At 47.1% G+C, this 20,074-nt stretch overlaps 2 long non-coding RNA genes across 6 annotated transcripts; both read right to left on the bottom strand.

Annotated features, from left to right (window-relative positions):
* Window positions 1-3,664: 3,664 nt before the first annotated feature.
* LOC129711916 (uncharacterized) lies at window positions 3,665-7,761 on the bottom strand. 2 transcript variants are annotated; one of them, XR_008725958.1, is made up of 4 exons: window positions 7,607-7,761; window positions 6,022-6,121; window positions 5,228-5,329; window positions 3,665-4,010 (listed from the first exon to the last, which is right to left on the bottom strand). It is a non-coding gene; the product is annotated as an uncharacterized LOC129711916 (long non-coding RNA). The 2 variants fall into 2 exon arrangements; XR_008725957.1 differs by lacking the exon at window positions 7,607-7,761 and having other exon boundaries at window positions 6,022-6,239.
* Window positions 7,762-10,225: 2,464 nt separating this feature from the next.
* Window positions 10,226-19,045, bottom strand: LOC129711915 (uncharacterized). 4 transcript variants are annotated; one of them, XR_008725954.1, is made up of 4 exons: window positions 18,922-19,045; window positions 17,460-17,520; window positions 12,741-12,829; window positions 10,226-10,564 (listed from the first exon to the last, which is right to left on the bottom strand). It is a non-coding gene; the product is annotated as an uncharacterized LOC129711915 (long non-coding RNA). The 4 variants fall into 4 exon arrangements; XR_008725955.1 differs by having other exon boundaries at window positions 17,460-17,517; window positions 18,922-19,036; XR_008725956.1 differs by lacking the exon at window positions 18,922-19,045 and adding an exon at window positions 18,064-18,081 and having other exon boundaries at window positions 17,460-17,517.
* Between the last annotated feature and the right edge of the window lie 1,029 nt (window positions 19,046-20,074).

Below are 20,074 nucleotides of genomic sequence, written 5' to 3'. Positions count from 1 at the left end.
TTACTGATCCTACTTTTGCCTGCATGAATTCCACATTCCTCAACGCTCTGCTCATCTCTCCAGATGCCTCTTACCCATTGTTACTGTTTCATCCACCACCATTTCCTCTGGCAGCTCATTCTAGACATCAGCTGCTGATCATGTGAAAATTTACCCCTCAGACCTCCTTTAAAGCTCCTCACTCTTACCTTAAATCTTTACCCTCTAGTTTTGTATGTCTCTAACACGGAAGCTACCTATCCAATCCATGTCTTTCAAAATTTTATAGACATTTCTCATGTCACCTCTCAGCTCCCTTTGCTCCAGATAAAATAGAACCAGCCTACTCAATCTCAGATTAATTCAGTTCCTCATTCTTCCAAACTTTGATGCGTATAGATCAAACCTTTAGCTGCCAGTGATGTGTCATTCCAGGAATTTGCCTGGTGAATCTATTCTGAGCTACTTTCAGCACTAGATTAACTTTTCTTAAATAAGGTGACCAAAACTGCAAATTACTCCAGGCGTGGTCTCTCTAGCACCTTGTACAATGATGACCATATGGTCCCTGCTTCTAAACACCTTTGCTGATAGGCCCTGACTTTGTGTTGATGTTTTGTAATTCATGTACAAGAACATCAGGTTTAGTTTATTATCACGTGTACCGAGGTACAGTGAAAAACTTATGTTACGTGCTATCCAGTCAGCAGACAGACAATACATGATTACAATCGAGCCACTTACAGTGTATTGATACATGTTAAGGGAATAACTTTTAGTGCAAGGTCATACGAAAGTACATCAAAATCACACTGTACTTTACCTGTAAAGAGATGAGGCTAACTGTGGATAAGGAGGGCTAGAGGAGGTTTTTGTGCAAAGGTTTTGATGTATTAATGGGATGCCACAGTGGGTTATGACAGGTGGTGCAGTGGCAGAGTTGTTGCCTTACAACGCCAAACACCCGGGTTTGATCCTGACTATGGGTAGTATTTCCACCATCATTATGTACCTGACAAGTTCAGGGCAAATGTGGCGTGGTCCATATGTAACACCTCTGGCCGAAGAGAATGCAAAGGAGCAAGTAAGTTCCGAGCTAGGACAGCTTTAGTTCTGTGTGAACTTAGGGCGGCATGGTGGCGCAGTCCCAGGTTTGATCTTGACCATGGGTACTGTCTGTACAGAGTTTGTACATTCTCCCTGTGACCACCTTTTTTTTCCCATATGCCTGTAGCTGCTCCCACATTCCTAAAACGTAGAGGTTTGTAGGTTAATTGGCTTTGTTAAAAATTGCAAATTATCCCTACTGTGTAGGATAGTACTAGTGTACGGGGTGATCGCTGGTCTACGCGGACTCAGTGGGCCAAAGGGCCTGTTTCCACGCTGTATCTCTAAAGTAAAAGTAAACTGCCTCAGCAAGTGAACAAAGGAAAGGAGCAAACAGGCAGTAGAGGAGATGGACCAGTAGAGGAGGTGGACCAGTAGAGGGCGCCACCGCACCAATTGACTGAAAAGACTGAATCTCTACAATAAAACTCCAGCAATATTCCGTCCAATTCTTCAGACATCCCAATGATTTGGCATTTGATTCACCTGGTCTGTTTCATGCACTCCCTTTCGGTTCACCCTGGCTCCATTTCCTGCACTCCCTTCAAAAGCACTTGCCTCGTACAATGGAAGAGAGAGTTGTACTACTGCAAAACGGACGGGTGACGTTTCGGGTAGGGATGGTTAACCTGAAACGTCACCCGTTGTTTTTCGCCAGAGATGCTGCCTTGCCCGCTGAGTTACTCCAGCACGTTGTGTCTATCTTTATATAAACCAGCGTCTGCAGTTCCTTATTTCTACCTAAGCTGTGGAGCTTCGGGAGCTTTGCTTTGCAAGAAGTTGGACTTAAATGTTCCACTAATGTTCAGTGAAGTGCAATGGGCATGGATTGAAAGGGTTAAACACATTGTGTTTTATGAACATTAGTCTGCAGTCAATTCACTGATTATGGTGCCAGAGACCTGCGTTCGATCCTGATTACAGGTGCTGTCCTTACGGAGTGTTTACGTTCTCCCCATGACCTGCATGGGATTTCTCTGGGTGGCAATAGACAATAGGTGCAGGAGGAGGCCATTCGGCCCTTTGAGCCTGCACCGCCATTCAATGTGATCATGGCTGATCATCCCCAATCAGTACCCCGTTCCTGCCTTCTCCCCATATCTCCTGACTCGGCTATTTTGAAGAGCCCTATCTAGCTCTCTCTTGAAAGCATCCAGAAAACCCGCCTCCACCGTCCTCTGAGGCAGAGAATTCCACAGGCTTCGGTTTCCTTCCACACTCCAAAGACGTACAGGTTTGCATGTTAATTGGCTTTGTTAAAAATTGTAAATTGTCCCTAGTGTGTAGGATAATGCTAGTGCACGGGGTGATTGCAGTTTGGCATGGGCTTGGTGGACCGAAGGGCCTGTTTCTACGCTGTATCTCTAAAGTCTAAAGTCATGGAATGTGCAATATTTTCTATCTTTTTCACAGTGAATGGCAGGGCACAGGGAATTGTTGTTGAGGAGATGGATTTAGGAATACAGGTACAGTTCCCTGAAAGTGGCAGAGCGTGGTCAAGAAGGCTTTCAACGGTCAGGGTTGTGAGGGCGCATTTGGAAAATTGTTGTCAGTTTAAGTCACCCTGCTACTGGAAGGACGTCATTAAGCAAGGAAGAACACAGAGGACTCATGAAGATGTTGCCAGAACTCAAGGACCTGAGCTCTAGGGAGAGGTTAGGCAGGCTAGGACTTTATTCCTTGGAGCACAGGAAGCTGGGGGAGTATAGATGGGTTGAATGCACAGAGTAGTGGAATCATGAACCAGAGGACCTAAGGTTAAGGTGAGAGGAGAAAGATTTAATAGGAACCTGAGGATCAACTTTTACAGATAGAGGCTGCTGGGTATATAGAGCAAGCTACCAGAGGAGGTAGTTGAGACAGATACTATAACAAAAGTTAAGAGACATTTGGGCAGGAAAGATTGAGAGGAGCGTGGTCCAAACGTGGGCAGGTGGGACTAGCGTTGATGGGACGTTTTGGTCAGCATGGTCAAGTTGGGTCAAAAGGCCTGTTTCCAAGCTGTAGGACACTATGACCCAACCTATGAGGACAGAGAGTGCCTTGCAGTCTGTGACAGTATAACAAACCCTCCTAAACGCACATCTCTCTGACTTAGCAGATGTCAAATCAAGGGAATGACCACAGGATCTGTTCCAGGTGAGCAGACCTACACCAATGCCAATGCCAGCGTTAGGAGTGGGGTGGGGTGAGTGGGGAGTTTATGCTTGACTGGTCTTTGTTAAAACATGGAATGGAGTTTGAAAACTAGTGAGGCAGTGAGACCCAGTGTACCATCATGCGGTTCTCCAGGTACATGATAGGACAGGTTTGGAGGGATATGGACCAAACGCAGGCAGGTGGGACTAGTGTAGCTGGAACATGTTGGTAGGTGTGGGCAGAGTGTGGGCACATTGGGGAGAAGGGCCTGTTTCCATGCTGTATGACCCTATGACCACCAATCGGGGTGTTAAAGGGCATGGTCACAAGGGGAATGAAGCACCACTGAACCTCGCCATTAATCAGCAAGTAGTCAACAGGGGAAAGCATCGCTGAAACAAAGAGGAACAATGCACAAATAAAGCAAAACCAGCCAGTGAACGGAATATAACCAGTTTACTAGTGTCAGTTACAGATACACTGAAGCGTTTAATTTCGGACTGCTCCTTGCTTTTGCTTTTGTTTCCGTGCCGCAGGGAATAGATTTTCGGACAAGTTCGGTTCTGCGCTGAGAGGTTGTGAACAAGTCGTCATGGTTCCTGGACCCAAAAACAAAGGTTGGTTCATTGTTGGACGGACAGCACTGAGGGAGGGGCAGATGAGGAGCCCCCACCCCCCTCGCCCTCAGTGCCCCCTCTACCCGCAGGACCCACACTGCACATCACGTGATGTGTCGTTGTGGACAGGCTTGGTTACAGATCTCCCATCATTGATGCCGTTGGGGTCTAGACAGAAGAGAAAGGCAGAGTCAGGTGAGGCTTTTCTCAATGTGATCACTTCTCTCATCCACCTCCTTATTTGTCCGGATAACTGTGAGAGGTTTACATCTCCAACTCCACGTGACCCACCCATGAGGAAACGTTTCGAGTCATGGAGTGACACAGCATGGAAACAGGCCCTCTGGCCCATTCCTTCCATTCCAACCAAGATTCCTCATCTACAGTAAGCTGCGCCTGTTTACACAGGTTTGACCAAAATAACTCAAAATCTTTCCTATCCATGTACCTGTTTCGAAATATCCTTTAAATAGTGTTATTGTACCTGCCTCTACCTGTTGAGGGAGGTGCGATAACAACATTTAAAAGATAATGATATCACTAGCAGAAGCATCCAACCTGGTTCAGTAACACGATCCAACCTCCCCGAAGCTGCAATCTGTCAATAGTGTCAGAACCTGCTAAGTCATGCTGACAACCGCATTGCAGAACCAGCTCCACAACTCTTACCTTTTCTGCTCCCAAATTGGCCTGAGAGTCATTGAGATGAAATGCACGGAAACAGGCCCTACAGCCCTTCCTTGTCCATGTCGACCAAGTTGGTATACTGGGCTAGTCCCTGTTGCCTGCATTTGACCGATGGGCCTCCAAACCCTTCCTATTCATACATCTATCCAAATGACTTTTAAAAGTCGTAATTGTGTCTGCTTCTATACTTTCGCCTGGCAGCTCATTCCAGATATGGACTACCCTCTGAGAGTAAAAGTTTCCCCTGACGTCCTTCTTAATTTTCTCCCCTCCCGCTTTAACTAACTAAACTAAACTAAACAAACTTATGCCCTCTAGTTTTAGTATCCACTACCCCGGGAAACACACTGTGAGTGTTCTCTTTATCCATGCCCCTCATGATCTTGTACACTCTATAAAGACATCTCCTACGTTCTAAAGAAAATAGTCTCAGCCCAGATAACATCAGCCGGTAACTGAAGCCCACGTGCCCAGGTAACATGGTGAATCTCTTCTCTACCCTTTCCAACTTAACGAGATCCATCCCATAGCTGGGTGACCATGAGAGCCTGCCCTGAGGTTTCTGAGAAAACCAGACCTTCTGTGACCGACTGCCTGTCGGGGAACCTCCCAGGGAAGGGATCAAGGGGATTGAGAGAGATCGGCCAGGCATGGAGGTGTGCACAGCTGCAGGGGAGTCAAGATCTCAGCGTACGTACACTTAGTCTGACTGACTGAAGCTGCAGGTTTTGTGGGCACCGCTCCATCATTTCTCTTCCTCCCACAGAGAGCGGCGATCTTCTGTCCCACGTACCTGCAGGCTTGAGAGCAAAAAAAAGATGGGGTTTGCACATCATTTTAGGAGCTAGAATAAGATGTAATTCATCCACTACACTGGCAGATACTTGTTCAGCAAGAAACAAAGTGCTGAAGTAACCCAACAGACCAGGTAGCATCTGTGGAGGTAAATGGACAGGCAAGGCTTTTTGCTGAAGATTCCAACATCTGCAGTCGCTTGTGTCTCCGGATACTTGTTCTAATTTGGTTTATTGAGAAAACACAGTGTAAATGTAATTTAATTAAATTTACCCTAGCACACGGCAATGAAGAAGATGGCACTGGCTACCACCGATTGGAAGAACATTTGCAGCAACTTACTGCAGATGTTGAAGGAGCAGAGCCTTCTCAAAAAGTACAGCCGGCTTGATCCCTTCTTATAAAGGGCCTCAGCGTTCCTGGACCAGTTCATGACCTGATGGCTCGAAGGGCTGAATGGCCTCCTCCTGCACCTATTTTCTATGTTTTCTATAACAACTTGTTACAATCAACAAAATCACTGCACAAAGTCAGAAGCACAGCTTACGTCTTTATTAGAAAGTGCAGGGGAGTGTGAGTATTGATAAAACATCGACTTCCTTGGGTGACTCAGCAGCCGACTGGTTAACGTTTCACACTGAGCGAACTCCCTGCACCTTCGCCCTGTCTCACGTTAAATAAGAAAGTTCAAACTCACCATTAATGATCAGTCACACCATGGTTATCTTTGTTCCCCCACTCAGACAGAACGAATGTTTCAGTTGCCGTGTCCCAGGCAATGTCCACAACCTCTGATCCTTTGTGGGAAGGTGAAGATTAAAAAAAGCGTCACGTTACCTGAGAACAGTCTGTCTGCACGCACTTCGTACCAACACGGTAGTACTACAATGAAAAACCCTGTAAGTGACACCAGCGCCATGGTTTCATTATCAGCTACAGACACACTGGAGACTCTGGTAGCTATTAGTCATATAGGACGTTCCCAAAACAACATTATCACCCTGCACTCAATTTGTGGATGAAATCCGAAAATGTGGAAATTCTCAGCAGATCAGGCAGCATCTGTGGAGAGAGGAACAGGTGAAGACTTTGCAAACCCATCATCTTTCATCCATCTTCGGTCTACCAATCACCTATTTTCCATTTACTATCAAGATCACAAACCAACCTCCACAAAATGACCCGAAACGTCACCTGTCCATGTTCTCCAGAGATGCTGCCTGACCCGTTGAGTTACTCCATCACTTTGTGTCCCATGCAAACCAGCATCTGCAGTTCCTGAAGAAGGTCTGAAGAAGGGTTTCGGCCCGAAACGTCGCCTATTTCCTTCGCTCCGTAGATGCTGCTGCACCCGCTGAGTTTCTCCAGCATTTTTGTGTACCTTCTGCAGTTCCTTGTTGGTCCACACCCTTAATCCTATCATGACCAGGGACCATCTCTAGCACCACTATGGACTGGTTTATTTTTCTAATTATGTTTTAAAAGTAATGTCTTGTGTTTTGCGCAGTCTACTTTCTTTTAGAAATGTTACGTGTAATCTATGTGTTATCTATAGTTGGTGTTGTCTAAGTCCATGTGCTTGTGATGCTGCTGCAAGTACCTCACTGTACGTGTGCCCATGACAGTATTTCAACTCAATTTGGCTTGACCTCTCGCCAGAGATGTTGCCTGACCCACTGAGTTACTCCTGTACTTTGTATCTTTTTTTTGTAAGCCACCATCTGCAATTCCTCTTGTCTCCTCAGTGCACCAATCACCTCTGGTCCCTGTCTCACCTCTCCCACTCTCCTCTCTACACCAGACATCATCCTTCCCCATTCTCGACCCTATTGCAGGCTTTTGACCAGAAACATTGACTATTTCGCAACACTGCATAGATGTTGCTCGCCTCCCTAAATTCCTCATGTGGATTATTGCTCCCAATTATAGCATCTGCAGTCTTTCACGTCTCCTCATAACTATACAAGCTTCTCACAATCAAAAGCCTCACGAGCAACTCCAGCTGCAGACACACTTTAGGCTCTGGCAGCTTCCTGAATCGCATCAGACATTTCCCAAAACAAAACGATCACCCTGCACACAATATGTGGATAATAACACAGAAAACGTGATGATTCTCAGCCGGTCGGGCAGCATCTGTGGATAGAGAAACGGACGAAGGCTCCTTGTCACAAGCTGAAGAACTTGGTTCAAGCCTGAACCGGGACAGGAAAGCTGCAGGAGTCCCACACGCCTGCTCTCAACTCCCCCAAAAAACATCCCCAGTTGCTGCTCCCACTTACCTTGATGCAAACACACAAACTCACTCCGATTTTCCGAGTTGCCAGATTTTATTGGGAGGCAGTGACTCATCCTTCGTTACCCCAGCAACCCTGTACGTGAGAGATAGAGCCGGCAGTGACTGGGACCCAGGGATGTACAGCTCCTCCGTCGATTGCTAAACCTGTCCGGTTACTATGAATTATTTTGGCAACACCCTGCAACACAGTTTAAACTGGGCGTCAGTGAAGCCTGGCCTGAGACGGCGTGTCCATGAATCAAATCAGGGAGATAGTCATGGATGATAGGGTTGGAACTGCTACATGGTCCCATAGTACCTGACACATTCAGTAAAATCAACCCTCTCAGTGTCTCCGTCTCTCCAGGGCACTGAACTAACCAACCCTGAAGTTTGTGGGGAAGAGACTTTGTTCATTTCTGTCAGAGTCTGACGAGGCAGCTATTCGAGGATGGACATCTTCCACGGAGCCATGCAGCATGAAAACAGGCCCTTCGGCCCAGGTGGGGCAGTATGGCAATGCTGTGTAGCCAGGCTGCTGGTGTTGCGACTGACCGAATTCAGTGCACACATTAGACTGGGCGATCGTTTTGCTGAACACCTTCATCCAGTCCGCCTGAACCCACCTGATCTCCCAGTTGCTAAACACTTTAATTCCCCTTCCCAATCCCACACTGACGTTCTGCCCTACGTCTCCTCCATTGTCAGAGTGAGGCTAAATGCAAATTGGAGGAACAGCATCTCATATTTCGCTAACTTCAAGTACTCCCGGCATTCCCTCTCTCTCTATCCCTCCCTCACCCAAGTCACACCAGCTTCTCGTTTTCACCCAACAAACAGCTAACGATGGCCTGTTTCCTATATCATAGTTACTTTTTTGCATTTCTTTCATTCTTGTTCTTTATCTCTCTACATCATTGTCTATATCTCTTGTTTGCCTTATCCCTAACCAGTCTGAAGAAAGGTCTCGACCCAAAATGTCACCCATTCCTTCTCTCCAGAGATGCTGCCTGTCTCGCTGAGTTACTCCAGCTTTTTATGTCTATCTTTTGTTTCCGCAGCCTATGCACTGGTGAAGTTTTTTACACAGACAGTAGTGGGAGCCTGGTTTGCGTTGCCTGGGGTGGTAATGGAGGCAGATACCAGAGTGGTGTTTAAGATGCCTTTGGATAGGCACATGGATATGTGGGGAGTGGAGGGACATGGATGACATGCAGGCAGATGAGATCAGTTGAACTTGGCATCATGATCAGCACAGACATTGTGGGCCGAAGGGCCCGTTCCTGTGCTGCACTGTTTCATCGAAGATAGACACAAAATGCTGGAGTAACTCAGCGGGACAGGCAGCATCTATGGGGAGATGTCACCCATTCCTTCTCTCCAGAGATGCTGCCTGTCCCGCTGAGTTACTCCAGCATTTTGTGTCTATCTTCGATTTAATCCAGCATCTGCAGTTCTTTCCTGCTACACTTTTTGAACTTGTGAGACAGTGGGGCAAACCTGGAGCGAGGAGCTGGGGCTCAGTAACTGCAATTGTTCGCTCACTGGAAACACTGGTGCTCACAGAACTGCCGGGTCCAATCCCTGCCAGTGACAGTACAGGCCTCCAAAGCACGGAACATCAATTAGAAATGAATTGAAGTTCAGGCGACGATACAAAACTGTGCGCGGCCATGGGAAAGAGTTCCGTCTCATTCCAATGTGCTTCCGCCAGGCCAATGGAGGATTGTAAGAGGAGAGAAAGGCGGTAAAATCATTGCTCAGCACAAGCAACTGCACATGCTGGTTTACAAAAAAAAAAGCCTCAAAGTGCTGGAGTAACTGAGCGGATCAGACGGCCTCTCTGGAGGAAATTGATGGGCAACGTTTCAAGTTGATACCCTTCTGCAGACTGATCGTAGAAGTGAGGGAGAAAGCTGCAAGAGCGGTGAGGTGGAATCAAGCCTGACATGTGATAGATACTAAAAGCTGGAGTAACTCAGTGGGACAGGCAGCGTCTCTGGAGAGAAGGAATGGGTGACGTTTTGGGTCGAGATCCTTCTTCGGACTTGAAATCCCCAGACTAGTGATAGGCGGATGCACAGGTGGGGGGTTGCTCAGCCGGTTGCTTCGCAGATGGGTGGACAAAGGCCAGAGATAGGAATAAGAAGAAGGAAGGGTGCTGAATCTGCGGTGAGCAGACTGGCCGATCATTTCTAGAGGCAAAGTCAGTGGATATATTTAAGGCAGAGATAGATAGATTCTTGATTAGTACAGGTGATAGAGGTTATGGGGAGAAGGCAGGAGAACGGGGTTAGGAGGGAGAGATGGACCAGCCATAATTGAATGGCGGAGTAGAATTGATGGGCCGAATGGCCTAATTCTAATCCTATCTCTTATGTGAGATTAGAAGAGGCACGAATGTGAAGTCAGAGAAGGTGGATATTGGTGGAAGGGGAAACAGTGTTGATTAGTAAACAAATCGTTGCTGCTGCCTGAGGTGTGATTCCAGCGGAGTTGGATGGTATGATGTCGGTAGAATGAGGCACCATTGAACCTCAGTCATTCATTCATCAGCTGGTGAACGGTAAAGACATTGAGCAAACAAAGAGGATCAATGTACAAATAAAACCGAACGAGTCAGTGAATGGAAGGCACACATTTATTGGTACAGTTACAGATACACTGACGCGTTTAATTTCAGACTAATCCTTGCTTTTGCTTTTGTTTCCATGCCGCAGGCAATAATCTTTCGGACAAGTTCGGTTCTGCGCTGAGAGGTTGTGAACGAGTCGTCATGGAGCCTGGACCCAAAGCAAAGGTTGGTTCATTGTTGGTCAGGCAGCACTGAGGGAGGGGCAGAGGAGGAGCCCCCCCACTCACCCTCAGTGCTCCCACTACCCTCAGGGCCCATACTCCACCTTATGCGGTGGGTTCTTGTGGACAGGCTTGGTTACAGATCTCCCATCATTGCCGCTGGGATCTAGACAGAAGTGAAAGGCAGAGTCAAGTTAGGCTTTTCCCAATGTGATCACATCTCACTCATCCACATCTGTATTTGTCCGGGTACCAATGGGCAGTGAGATCTTTTCATCTCCAACCCAACGTGACCCAATCCTGAACAAACCTTTGGACTCATGGAGTCATACATCGTGGAGACAGGGCCTGCGGCCCAACTCTTCCACGTTGACCAAGATGCCCCATCTAAGACAATCCCATTTGCCTGCATTTGGCCCATACCACACAAAATCCTTCCTATCCATGTACCTGCCCGAACGTCTTTAGAATGTTAATAGTGTCCCTGCCTTAGCTACCTCTGCAGCTCATTCAATATACCCATCACTCTCCATGTGAAAAGGTTGCCTCTTAGTTTCCCATTAAGTCTTTCCCACCTCACCTTCAAGCCTATGCCCTGCCCTCTTGGTTCGTGATTCCCCGACTCTGGGTAAAAGACTCTGTACATCCATCCTATCTATTCCTCTCATGATATTATATGTAAGATCACTCCTCGGCCTCCTGCACTGTGCGTAACAAAGTCCTAGCCTACCCAACCTCTCCCAGTAGGTCTGGCCCCACCCACAATGTTGCACACCATCCTGATTTGGAAATATATCATCGTTCCTTCACGGTAGCTGGGTCTGAATCCTGGTGCTCCCTGCCCAGCGACACTGTGGGAGCTTCCTCACTGGAGGGACAGCGGCAGTACAAGGTGGCGCATACCTCCACCTTCTCAAGGGGATGTCGGGATGGGCAATAAATGCCGGTCCCAGCACTGATGCCCCGCGCACAAAAAGTAAATAATTTTTAAAAAATTGCATTGGACTTCCTGAACAGCCTCCCCTTAATCAAGACTGATTGCAGGAATTAAATATGGGAAGACTGCCGACAATTCCCCCCTCTTGTGATGCCAGCTCTCACTTTTCACTCTGATTCTTTGACCCAATTGATTGGTTCAATTGTCACCTCTGCACAGCACAGAGACATTCTTTTGCACAGCCACGAATGCACAGTCACCATATTTTGCCGCCGTTCCAAAGAAAACGAAAAGAGGAAATAAAATGATTTAACTTTATGTATACTTTGTTGCCACATGTGACAAGTCACGGTGAAATCCTTTGCTTGCAGACCCAAGGCACGCAATAGTCACCAAAGATCCTATAGCGAGCAAGATAGTCCACTCGACGAAAAAGACGTAGTACGGTCATGGGCAGATTCATGGGTAATTTAAGGTCCCATTTCCGTAACCGGCTTACCAAAGTTATTTGGTAAAACTCTTCTCCTCATTTTCAGAATTTTAAATTTATTAACACAAACTGTTCCCCCGTAATGTTGATTACACTGCGAGTTGCGTCGGGTCGGGTCCGGTTACGGAAATGGATGAAAAAAAGGCCCACGTTCCGTTCCGTTGCGTACTACACGTCAGCCCATTGCATTTAGCAGGAGTGGTCTATCTTGCTCCGCTATAGGATCTTTGATAGTCACCACATAAAGAGCGCCGGCAATGTTACAAGGTACCCCGTGCCATGTCCACCTTCGTTCTCCCCCTCCCCCCCTCCCTCTCTCTCTCTCTCTCATCCCCCACACCGGCTCCACCATTGTTCTTCAATCAAGCAGCAATTTGTCAACAGCGACTGAACCTGCAATGTCACGCTGACAACATGGCCAAGAAATATTCCGAGAGACCTTGCTCAGAATTCACTGGGAAAACAAAACTCTCCGTGGCTGAATTGTCTGTCGGCAGGGCGGAGATCCGGAGGGGTGGGAGATGTTGAGGGAGGTGTGGGATGGGAACAGGCATGGAGTTGTTCAGAGCTGCAGGAGAGACAAGAGGCGAGGATGATTCCACTAGTGGGAGAGTCGAGGACCAGTGGTCATAGCCTCAGAACTAAAGGACGTTCCTTTAGGAAGGAGATGAAGAGGGATTTCTGTAGTGGGAGGGTGATGAATCTGTGGAATTCTTTGTCACAGAAGGCTGTGGATGTCAATGGATATTTTTAAGGCAGAGATTGTTAGATTTTTGATTAGTACAGGTGTCAGGGGTTATGGGGAGAATGGGATTGAGGGAGTGATAGATCAGCCATGATTAAAGGACAGAGTAGACTTTATGGGCCAAATGGCCTAATTCTGCTCTTATCACATGAAGGTCCCAGCGTACGCACACTTGGTCCCACCAGCTGACGATTTCCCATACGGCGCTCCATCGTCCTCCTTCCCCCCACAGAGCCCGCCGATCTTCTGCCCCATGCGCCTGTGGGAATGAGAGCAAAGAAAAATGGGTTTGCACATTATTGTAGGAGCTATATTGATGTCATTCATCCACCCACCGCACAACAGATGCTGATTGAGTGTGCTTCGAAAACAAAGCCTGATCATGGAAGGCTGTGGGTGAATGGGGTGAAGGCAAGTGAATGGGGTTGAGAGGGAAAGATAGATCAGCCATGATTGAATGGCAGAGTAGACTTGATGGGCCAAATGGCCTTATTCTGCTCATGAACTTGTAAACTTATAAAGGGGATATAGCCTGCAACTCGCAACCAGTTTTGTGTCACAAGTTATCCGAAACATAGATTTATAAATGTTCCTCGTATACTGGGTGGGTAGCTCACTTGGAATAACAGCACCTCGTATTTTGCTTGGGTAGTTTACACCCCAGCGGTATGAACATTGACTTCTCAAATTTTAGATAGCCCTTGCTTTCTCCCTCCTTCCCCTCCCACTTCCCAGTTCTCCCACTGCCCTACTGTCTCCCCCTACTTCCTTTCTTTTCCCCACCACCCCGTCATCAGTCTGAAGAAGGGTCTCGACCCGAAACGTCGCCTATTCCTTCTCTCCATAGATGCTGCCTCACCCGCTGACTTTCTTCAGCATTTTTTGTCTACCTTCGATTTTTTTCAGCATCTGCAGTTCTTTCTTAAGCAGAAAGACAATACATGATTACAGTCGATCCATTTACAGTGTGTAGATACATGGAAAGGGACTAACGTTTAGTGCAATGTAAAGCCAGTAAAATCCGATCAAGGATAGTCTGAGGGTCTGGATGCCTAGACTTTCCAGCACTATGTATCTTTTTTTGTAAACCAGCACCTGCAGTTCCTTGTTTCTATAGAAACATAGAAAATAGGTGCAGGAGTAGGCTATTCGGCCCTTCGAGCCTGCACCGCCATTCAATATGATCATGGCTGATCATCCAACTCAGTATCCTGTACCTGCCTTCTCTCCATACCCCTACAAATATTCCTTGGATGTAAACCTTGCTAGGCTGAGCACCATACAGCACTGGAAGGTTGGATTGAGCTGAGCCAAGAGAACTACTGCCGGCAGCAGCGAGATCAAGTCAAGTCAAGTCAAGTTTATTTGTCACATACACATACGAGATGTGCAGTGAAATGAAAGTGGCAATGCTCGCGGACTTTTGTGCAAAAGACAAACAATCAAACAAACTATAAACACAATCATAACACACATATTCTTTTACATAATAAATAATGGAAGGAAAAACGTTCAGTAGAGTTAGTCCCTGGTCCACTAAGCCCAAGGCCCGTGCACCTTGAACGAGTCTTGGATGGTTATTCTCACACAGAGATGAAAGTTAAGGACCAGGGGCACTCAGGATGGTTGGGGTGAACACTGAGCCAACAGGGGAAGTCTCACCCTCTCCTGCAGTGAGTTCAGCGCAGGAACCACCCAAGCTCAGTAGCGCTGTTTGAAGCAGCCCCACAAACCTCATTCACGGTGGTAGACCCACTGTGTCCCTGGCCTTGTGCATGTGACACCAACAGGCACGTCGCCTGGTGTGTGAGCCCACGGCAGTGCCCTGCAGTCCATGTCCGTGAGTACCGTGGAGCTGCAGCAAACATCTGGAATGAGCTCCTGGTGCAGATGGCCAGATGTTGGCACCGTGAACAGGAATGTTGCCGACTGGCCCGCTGCAGACTGCAGGAGTGCGTGCTGAGGGACGCAAGCTTGGTGCAGCCAAGGCTCTGTGGGGGAGGAGCACAGTCTAGGGCCCTTTCCGCTGCTGGACGTGGGGGGCAGGGTGTGGTGGAGACGCCCCTCAAAATAAAGGAAGGGATTTCACGCCAGTGGGCCACATGAGTGGCAAAGGTGTGGGGGTAAAATTGTGTTTGGGTAAGCAGTATTGAATGTTTGTATAGCCTCCGAGAATGTTGGATGAATTTTTTGCACGGTTCCTGTATTTTTTATTGTATAAATTTATTTACTTGAATAAAATCTATTTTGAAATCAAAAGAGGATGTGAGCTCCCTCACGTTTCACAGCAAGTTATTTGACCTTCCCAATGTTGACTGGAACTGCCAGAGTGCCCCTGGGTTGGGTGGGGTGGACTTTGTGACGTGTATTCGGGACATTATTCTCAATCTATATATAGATGTTTCGACTAGAGAAGGGGGAAATCCAACCTCCTTTCGGGAAACAAAACAGGGCAGGTGACATGGCAGGAGATGACAGTGTTAGTGGGGAGCAATATAGCTGCTGCCTCAGCAACAGAGACCCAGGTTCGATCTCGACTGCGGGTGCTGTCTGTGCGGAGTTTGTACGTTCTCCCTGTGACTGCATGGGTTTTCTCCAGATGCTTAGGTTTCCTCACACATTCCAATATAGGACATGGAACTACTGTACGGGTGATCGATGGTCGGCGTGCACTCGGTCTGGCGTGTTACAATCCAGAAAGACAGATAAATCCCTCGAACCTGATCTAGTGTAATCAAGGAAAGACACAAAATGCTGGAGGAACTCAGCCTCTCTGGAGACAGCATCTCCGGAAAACATGGAGAGGTGACCTTTTAGGTCGATACCAATTTACAGACTGTTTGTTGTGGGGGGGGGGGGGGGCAGGACAAAGCCTGTAACAATTTTAAATTGGTTGGTACAGGTGAGGAGGGTTTTCTATACGCATATGGTGGACAAAGGCCAGAGATGAAGAGACAGAAGGTGAGATAAAAGGATTCAAGAGTTGAAGCTTGATGATGGAATGTAGGTGGAATAGGGCGGGGAGGGAAGAAACCCAGGTGGGGCGAGGAAAGAGGGGGTTAACAGGAGGCTTGTAATGAGCGTAAGCTTGTAAGTTTGCAGATGACACTAAATCCGGTGGTATTGTAAGCAGTGAAACCTATCTAGGATTGCAGTGGGATTGTAATCAACGAGGCCAAGTGGGCAGAGGAATGGAGTTTAAATCGGAGAATGCAAGGTGTTTCATTTTGCGAGTACAAACCAGGGCAGGACTTGCGTAGTAAATGGTGGTGCCCCGGGGAGTGTTGTAAAACAGAGACATTTCGGGATTCAGATACGTGGTTCCATGAAGGTAGTGTCACAGGTAGACAGGGTGGGGAAAAACAGGTAGACCGAGCGATTTCACATGCTGGCCTTCATTGGTACCGGAGTCTGGACGTTAAGTTAGGGCTGCACAAGATGGTGGTAAGGACACGGTTTGGAGTACAGTGTACAGTTCTGGTCACCCTACTATAGAAAAGATGTTACCAAATTGGTACGGGTCCCAAACGATGTTACTGGGTGTGCAGGGTTTGAATCCTAAAGAGAGGTGGGACACACTGGGTCTGTTTTCCACGGAATGTAGGAGAGCTTATAGAGGTTTATAAAATCATGAAGGGCATAGATCAGCTTTTCCCCAGGCTAGGGGAATCTAAACTAGAAGTCATTGTTCAAGGTGAGAGTGGAAAGAAGGATAGGAACCTGAGGGGCCAGCATTCTGTACAGAGGGTGATGGGTGTACGAAATGAGCTGACAGAGGAAGTGGTAGAGACATGGATGACTATTAGACTTTACTTTATCCTTTAGAAATACAGCGTGGAAACATGCTGACCAGCCATCATCCCGTACACTAGAACTATCCTACACACTCGGGACAATTTACAATTTTACCAAAGCCAATTATAACATGCAAATGCCTTTGGAATGTGGAATGAGAGGAAACCGGAACACCTGGAGAAAACCCACAAGGTCACAGGGAGAACGTACAAACTCCGTGCAGACAGTATCCGCAGTCAGGATCGAACCCGGGTCTCTGGCGCTGTAAGGCAGCAACGCTACCATCGTGCCGGTGTGAGTTGGGTTGAAGGGCCGGTTTCTGTGCAGTGTAGCTCTATGACTCTATGACCAAATTAGCTACTGTGGAGTTATCAGCTTCTGAACAGCATGTTAATTCAGGTCTGGTTTTTAACATGAACAATTGTTGTGCCAGGGACTATGATTCAGGACAATAGATATCGCTGCCAGTGTCAACTCCCTCTGGGCCAGTGCACCTATACTGGTGTCAGCACAGTGACTGCACAGAACTGATCACTGCATCAACAGCTTGTTACATTCCACGCCAACACCTATCAACAACATCACCATACTGACCCAAAGTTCATAACTAACAGGAGCAGAATTAGACCATTCGGTCCATCAGGTCTACGCCATTCAATCATGGCTGATCTATCTCTCCCTCCTAACCGCATTCTCCTGCCTTCTCCCCATAACCCCCGACACCCGTACTAATCAAGATTCTATCTACCTCCGCCTTAAATATATCCACTGACTTGGCCTCCACAGCCTTCAGTGGCAAATAATTCCACTGATTCACCACCCTCTGGCTAAAGGAATTAGTCTAAATTTGTATCAATTAATCTAAATGTTTGACTAAGGAAAAGAGCTTGAAGCACTTTGTTAGAAAGAGCTGCGAGTGTAATTATGAATAGAACAACTTCTTTGTGTGTCTCAGCACCTGACTGGATATCGTCTGACAAGTTGCATGAAATCCCTTCAGCTCCGTCCTGCCTCAGACTGAATGGGAAAGTTCAAACTCAAAGAAGCTGCCATTAATGATCTGTCACACACACCCAAAGTACTCTTTCACTCACAGATAGTGAAGGTTTCACTGCGTGGTCCGTCCCTTCCTCAGTGATGCTTACACCCGTGCTGCTGCCGTGAAATCAGAAGCACAACATAAGCTCAGCGTTGTTTAATCCAACACAAAACTAGGGGGCAGGAACTGGAGTGGGAAAGTCAGTCCTCCACCCAATCACATCACAACCAATCCACTCTTTCCTGCTCACCACACTTCTGTGTCAATGTCTGTCAGTCTCCACCTTCAGTATATTCACACACACACACACACACACACACAATATATATATATAATACTTATATATATATAATATATATATATATATATCTATATATATACTGAAGGTGGAGTCTGACAGACATATATATATATATATATATATTATATATATTATATATATCCACCTTCAATATATTCCAGATTCAGGGACAATTTCTTCCCAGCAGTTTAGTTTAGTTTCATTTAGTTTCATTTAGTTTAGTTTAGTTTAAAGATTCAGTGTGGAAACAGGCCCTTCGGCCAACCGGGTCCGCACCAACCAGCAATCCCTGTACGTTAACACTATCCGACACTAGGGACACTTTTTACATTTATACCAAGCCAATTAACCTACAAACCTGTACATCTCTCGAGTGTGGGAGGAAGCCGAAGCAAAGTTCTCAGAGAAAACCCATGCAGGTCATGGGCTAGGACGTACAAACTCCGTACAGACAAACACCCGTAGCCAGGATCGAACCCGCGTCTCTGGCTCCGGAAGCACTGTAAGGCAGCAACTCTACCGCTGCGCCACTGTGCCGCGCCAAATTTTATAGGAACCTGAGGAGCAACCCTACCTCAGCAGATCAGGCAGCTTCTCTGGAGAACGTGGATAGGTGACATTTTGGTTCAGGTCTGAAGGAGGGTCTCCAGAGATGCTACTCCTGCACTTTGTGTCCTTTTTTTTAAGCCAGCATCTGCAGTCCCTTGTGTCACCACAGTGCACCAATCACCTATCGTCCTTGTCGCACCACTCCCCCTCTCCTCTCTACACCGGCCATCTCCCATCTCCACTCAGTCCTGTTGCAGACTTTTGACCAGGAACATTAACAATTCCATTCCCCTGCAGATGTGGATTATTGCTCCAGGTTGCAACATCTGCAGTCTGTCACGCCTCCTCATAACTATACAAACCTCCCGCAACAAAAGCCTCAAGAGCAACACCAACAGCATAGTTTTGTCCTCAGCTGCAGACACGCCGGAGCCTGTGGCAGCTTCCTGAATCACATCAGACATTCCCCAAAACAAAAAGATCACCCTGCACTCAATATGTGGATAATAACACAGAAAACATGACGATTCTCATCCGATCGGGCAGCATCTGTGGACAGAGAAACAGTTGAAAACTCCATGTCACGAGCTGTAGCTGTGAACTGCGTCTTCCCACACGCATGCTCTCAACTCCCCCAAAGACCATCCCCAGTGCTACTCCCACTTACCTTGGAGCAAACACCCTGCACTCGCTCCGATCTTTCTGGTTGACAGGTTTTTATTGGGAGGAAGTGACTCAACCTTCGTTACCTCAGCAACCCTGTACTTGAGAGATAAAGCTGTCTGGGGACTGAAACACAGGGATTGCTAAACCTGTCCGGTTACTTTGACATTGTTGGCAATACCCTTTCCGGCTGGTGAATTGCAACTGAGTGTCAGTGGAACCTGATCTGACGACCAACCCCACCTAGTGTACACCACATTGTCCCCGTCTGACAATGGCGACAAACCACTGGAGCCACTTCTGGTTCAAGGGCAACCAGCACTGCACATCTGTATTAGAGATATTTGCCATACACAGCGTCCAAACAGGTGGTACCAGCAAAGTTTGCGCTTGAGTTTATTGTCACTTGAACCAAGTTACAGTGAAAAGCTTTTGTTGCGTACTAACCAGTCAGTGGAAAGACTATACATAGAAACATAGAAAATAGGTGCAGGAGTAGGCCATTCGGCCATTCGAGCCTGCACCGCCATTCAATATGATCATGGCTGATCATCCAACTCAGTATCCTGTATCTGCCGTCTCTCCAAACCCCCTGATCCCTTTGGCCACAAGGGCCACATCTAACTCCCTCTTAAATATAGCCAATGAACTGGCCTCAACTACCTTCTGTGGCAGAGAGTTCCACAGATTCACCACTCTCTGTGTGAAAAATGATTTTCTCATCTCGGTCCTAAAAGATTTCCCCCCTTATCCTTAAACTGTGATCCCTTGTTTTGGACTTCCCCAACAACAGGAATAATCTTCCTGCATCTAGCCTGTCCAACCCCTTAAGAATTTTGTAAGTTTCTATAAGATCCCCCGTCAATCTTCTAAATTCTCGCGAGTACAAGCCGAGCCTATCCAGTCTTTCTTCATATGAAAGTCTGGCCATGCCAGGAATCAGCCTGGTGAACCTTCCCTGTACTCCCTCTATGGCATGATTACAATCGAGCCATTTGTGGTGTACAGACACATGATAGAGGGAACAACGTGAATAACTTGCAAGATAAAGCCAGTAAAGTCCAATCAAAGATAGTCCGAGGGTCACCAATGATGTAGATAGTAGTTCAGGACTGCTCTCTAGTTGTGGTAGGATGGTTCTGTTGCCTGATAACAGC

This window comes from Leucoraja erinacea, chromosome 31 (genome assembly GCF_028641065.1).
Source record: "Leucoraja erinacea ecotype New England chromosome 31, Leri_hhj_1, whole genome shotgun sequence".
NCBI classification, from domain to species: Eukaryota; Metazoa; Chordata; class Chondrichthyes; order Rajiformes; family Rajidae; genus Leucoraja; species Leucoraja erinaceus.
Note: the sequence above shows the minus strand (reverse complement) of the source record. Positions and strands in the feature narration are given on the sequence as shown.